Source organism: Odocoileus virginianus, chromosome 17 (genome assembly GCF_023699985.2).
Source record: "Odocoileus virginianus isolate 20LAN1187 ecotype Illinois chromosome 17, Ovbor_1.2, whole genome shotgun sequence".
Classification (NCBI taxonomy): domain Eukaryota; kingdom Metazoa; phylum Chordata; class Mammalia; order Artiodactyla; family Cervidae; genus Odocoileus; species Odocoileus virginianus.
Genome location: NC_069690.1, coordinates 53,349,022 through 53,354,360, shown reverse-complemented (window position 1 = coordinate 53,354,360; position 5,339 = coordinate 53,349,022).

The window sequence follows — 5,339 nt, the reverse complement described above, 5'->3', positions numbered from 1 at the left end:
GACCCTGATGCTGGGAAAGATTGAAGGCAGGAGAAGGGGATGACAGAGGATGAGATGGTTGGATGGCATCACCAACTCAATGGACATGAGTTTGAGTAAACTCCAGGAGTTAGCGATGGACAGGGAGGCCTGGCATGCTGCAGTCCACGGGGTTGCAGAGTCGGACATGACTGAGAGACTGAACTGATGTCTATAAAACAGCTTTTTTACAAAATGGCCTTATTCATGTATGTGTGCATATGTATCCACATTTGTATTTAAAACATTTATCAAGAAAATATTTAAAAAAAAAATATTTTTTTAAAGAATAAAAAATTTTAATTTACATTCCTATAAGGCAACACTTAATTTCCAATTCTTCTCCACATGTAAATTTCTTCATATAATTGTAGAAAGTTTTAATTTGGTCTTAAATTTTTAAAAATTTTAAATTATGTTGTAAACATTGTAAAAGATAACATTTTCTTTTTTTCTTTTATTTTTTAAAAGCATTTATTTGGCTGTATCCAATCTTAAGTTGCAGCACACAGGATCTCTGATCTTCAATCTTCATTGTGGCAAGCAGGTTCTTTTTTTTCAGTTGTGGCCTGTGGGATCTAGTTCCCTGACCAGGAATCAAACTCCAGCCACCTGCATTAGGTTAGGGTTACCTGGACCATCTTATTTATTATTAATGGTTGTCTGAGGAGGCCTTGCAAATAGCTGAGAAAAGAAGAGAAGCGAAAGGCAAAGGAGAAAAGGAAAGTATACCCATCTGAATGCAGAGTTCCGAAGAAAAAGAAGGAGAGATAAGAAAGCCTTCCTAAGTGAACAATGCAAAGAAATAGAGGAAAACAATAGAATGGGAAAGACTAGCGATCTCTTCAAGAAAACCAGATACCAAGGGAGCATTGCATGCAAAGATGGGCTCAATAAAGGACAGAAATGGTATGAACCTAACAGAAGAAAAGATATTAAGAAGAGGTGGCAAGAATACACAGAAAGTGAAAAGTGAAAGTAAAAGTTGCTCAGTTGTGTCTGACTCTTTGTGACCCCATGGACTGTAGTCCATGGAATTCTCCAGGCCAGAATACTGGAGTGGGTAGCCTTTCCCTTCTCCAGGGGATCTTCCCAACCCAGGGAGCCAACCCAGATCTCCCGTATTGCAGGCGGATTCTATACCATTGAGCCACTTGGGAAGCAGAAGAACTATACAAAAAAAATCTTAATGATTCACATAACCATGATAGTGTGATCACTCACCTAGACCCAGACATTTTGGAGTATGAAGTCAAGTGGGCCTTAGGAAGCATCACTATGAACAAAGCTAGAGGAGGTGATGGAATTCCAGCTGGGCTATTTCAGATCCTAAAAGATGATGCTGTTAAAGTGCTTCAATCAATATGCCAGCAAATTTGGAAACTCAGCAGTGGCTGCAGGACTGGAAAATGTCAGTTTTCATTCCAATCCCAAAGAAGGGCAGTGCCAAAGAATGTTCAAACTACTGCACAACTGCACTCAATTCACATGCTATTTATTATTAAATAGTCCCTATTTATTATTACTGAATTTTTTTTCAAAAAATTTAAAAAGTCTTTACTGATTTTGTTACAGTATTGATTCTGTTTTATGTTTTGGTCCTTTTGCCATGAAGCATGTGGGATCTTAGCTTCCTGACCAGGAATCAAACCTGCACCTCCTGCATTGGAAGGTGAAGCCTTAGCCACTAGACCACCAGGAAAACCCCCTATTTATTATCTTTTGGCTCCACCTCAGAGCTTGTGGGTTATTAGTTTCTTGACTAGGGATTGAACCCAGGCCCTGGGCAGTAAAATTGCAGAGTCTCAGCCACTGGACCACCAAAGAATTTCCAAGATAACTTTTTTCCAATTATGCAAGTAATAATACCCATTCTTGTCAGTATATTTTTCTACATAAATAGTGATAGCTTTTATTATGTTTTTTATAAAATTGAGAAAATGTCTTTACTTAAACTTTATTGTGGACTTCCCTGTTGGTCCAGTGGTTAAGAAGCAGCCTGCAAATGCAGAGGACAGGGGTTCCATCCCTGGTCAGGGAAGATACCATATGCCGAAGGGCAGCTAAGCCCAGGTTCAGAAAGCTGAAACTACTGAGTCTATGCACAACTACTGAAGACTGGGGTGCTCTAGAGTCGGTGCTGTGCAACGAGAGAAACCACCGCAAAGAGAAGTCTGTGCAAAGCAACTATAGCAGAGTAGCCCCTGCTTGCCACAAGACATAGGGCAGCAAAACATTAAATAAATAAATAAAAATTAAAAATAAATAAGACTTTACTGAATGTTATCTTTATAAACATTAGCTATAATTACCTTTGCCATGAGTGCGTGTGTGCTCAGTTGTGTCAGACTGTGACCCCAGGGACTGTAGCGAGCCAGGCTCCTCTGTCTATGGGATTCTCCAGGCAAGGATACTGGAGTGTGTTGCCATTCCTTTTCCAGGGGATCTTCCGGACCCTGGGATTGAATCGGCGTCTACCTGCATTGGCAGGTGGATTCTTTAACACCGAGTCACCTAGGAAATCTTATCTGCTTCCTTTTAATTACCTCTTAATGGCTGCATAATCCTTCTCTAACTGTGAGACATTTCTTACTTCCCTTTTTTGGTGGCTATTCAAACCTCTCTTGATTATTTCCTGGAAGTGAATTTATGTGAGGAAAAAGAAGGACTTCCCTGGCGATCCAGTTGCTAACACTTTGCATTCCAATGCAGGGGGTGCAGGTTTGATCCCTGGTCAGGGAGCTGTGATTCTGCATGTCTTATGGCCAAAATACCAAAACATAAAACAAAAGCAACATTGTAACAAATTCAATGAAGACTTTTAAAATGGTTCACATAAAAAAAAAGTTAAAAAATATTTCTTGACTTTTCCATGTTCTTATAAGTCTTTGTAATTCTTCTGAATAGGTAAATATCTCATTGATATTAACTATACTTACTAAGCTGTTTCTCTCTTCCTGTGGTTGAATATCTATGCCAGTAGCTCTTAAAAGTGGTGATTTTGCCCCCGAGGGGACACTAGGAATATCTAGAGACTTTTTTTTCCCTTCCAGTTTTATTGAAACAATTGACACAATAGCACTATACAGAATGACTTGACTTACATGTATCATAAAATGAGGACCCCAGTAGGTTTACTGAACATCTGTCATAAACATACAAAATTAAAGAAATATAAATTATTTTTCTTGTGATGAGAACTCAGGATTTATTTTCATAACAACTTTCACATGTAACATACAGCAGTGTTAATTACATTTATCATGTTGTACATAACTGGAATTTTGTATCTTTTGACTGTCTTCATCCAGTCCTCACATCTCCATTTTCTAGAGACATTTTTGGTTGTCATAACTGTCAAAGGGTATTATTGGCATCTACTGAATAGAGGTTAGAGATTCTACTCAACAGCCTGCAGTGAACAGGACAGCTCTGTTTTGTCACTCAAGTTACTTTTTTTCTCAGGTCTTCTTCTGAGGCTGATTTTTCCTTCTGGTCTTTCATGTTTACCAGAATAATTTTTTTTTTTTAAATTCTGTCTTATATTGGAGTACAATAGATTAACGGCCTTCCCCTGGCGGCTCACTGGTCAAGATTCCACCTGCAATGCAGGAGATGCAAAAGGCGCAGATTCCACCTTGGGTTGGGAAGATCCCCCTGGAGAAGGAAATGGCAACCCCCTCCAGTATTCTTGCCTGGGAACTCCCTTGGATAGAGATGCCTGGCAGGCTACAGTCCAGAGGGTTGCAAAGAGTTGGACATGACTGAGCAACTGTACACACACAGTTGATTAGCAATGTGTTACTTTCAGGCGTACAAAGTGATTCAGTAGCAAAGTGATTCAGTTATATGTATACATGTATCTATTCCTTTTCAAATTCTTTTCAGAAAAATTTTTTTCTGGAGGAAGTTAGACATGATTTCTATCAATGTCTTTTTAAGCTTGGCTTTAACTTCACTTCTGATACTTTAAAAATTTTGAATAGTCAGAGCAGCTATAATAGCCAGCTTTTAAAAACTGATTTATCTGCTACTGAGAGTTTATTTTACATTTGGAAACTATTGGGCCTCTTTTCACCCACTAGAAAATGGATATGACTTTGTAATTTCTCATACCACACCAATGGTGTCAAAAACACTCAGATCAGAGAAACTTTGTGAAACATTTGGAAAATGCAGCAAGACATAGATGGTAGAACAGTGTGGAATTTTGTGTGAAACTACATTAAATTTCATCCTATGGATGGCTGACTTCAGAGATACAGATTTGAGTAAAATTGTAATACCCACAGGATTTTTCTCCCTTTACTAAAAAGGGTATACCTCAAAAGAATAAACTATTGAGGTGACAGGGTTTTCCTAACATTCCAAGCCATCTTATTTCTACTATTCAAATAGGTCGTTGACAATTATCTCAGTGAAGGAAGTGCTTCCCCAAGTAAATTACTGAAAATTTGTCTTATTTTCCTGTTAAATTTCTTTTCTAGATAAGAGCTGTCACATTTTCAGGCCCCATTTCCAAAGGTTTAAGATATCGAATTAGCTCCAGCTTGTTAAAAAAACAAACAAAAATTCTCTTATTTGGGAATTTAAAACCAGTAATATTCTCTTCTTTGTATGTGCATGCATTTGTAAATATGGCACTCACAACATAAATAACTCCTTTAGGTCACCGAATAACTTTGAGGTTTTCTATAAGACGACCTGGGATTCGAATTCTCTGATTGGATTTTTTTCCCCTGCTTTTCTTTGGTGAGATAACAAATCAGTTGTTCAGTCGTTAAGCCGCGTTCGACTCTTGCGACTCCATGAACTGTAGTCCGCCAGGCTCCTCTGTCCACGGGATTTTCCCAGGCAAGAGTATTGGAGAGGGTTGCCATTTTCTTCTGTAGGGGATCTTTCCCACCCAGGGCTCGAACCCGCGTCTCGGGATTCTTAACCGCTGAGCCACCTGGGAAGCCCATAACAAACCAGTATTTGTGTTCCACTCAGCCCAGGGGTCTCCATTTCCCAGCTGTTCAGCTGCATCAATCTCGTCCCCCCCATGCCTCTGGAGCCTTTTGGGGTAGGGGCTGGCGACGAATACCTTCCTACACAAGCCCGATGAACCAACGGGGCTCCTGCCATGGAAAAAGCAGCGGCGCCGACAACGGGAGCCTGCAGACCGAGGCGCGGGGAGGAAACAGGCTCGGCAGAGGTGGTGAGCTCGCTCCCGCCGGGGCCCAGCCAAGCGCTCGAGCTCGGCCGCGCACGCGCAGCCGCCTTCCCGCCGCTCCCGCCGTCTCCGGGGGGGCTTCTCTCCGCCCGGCTCAGGGGTGTCC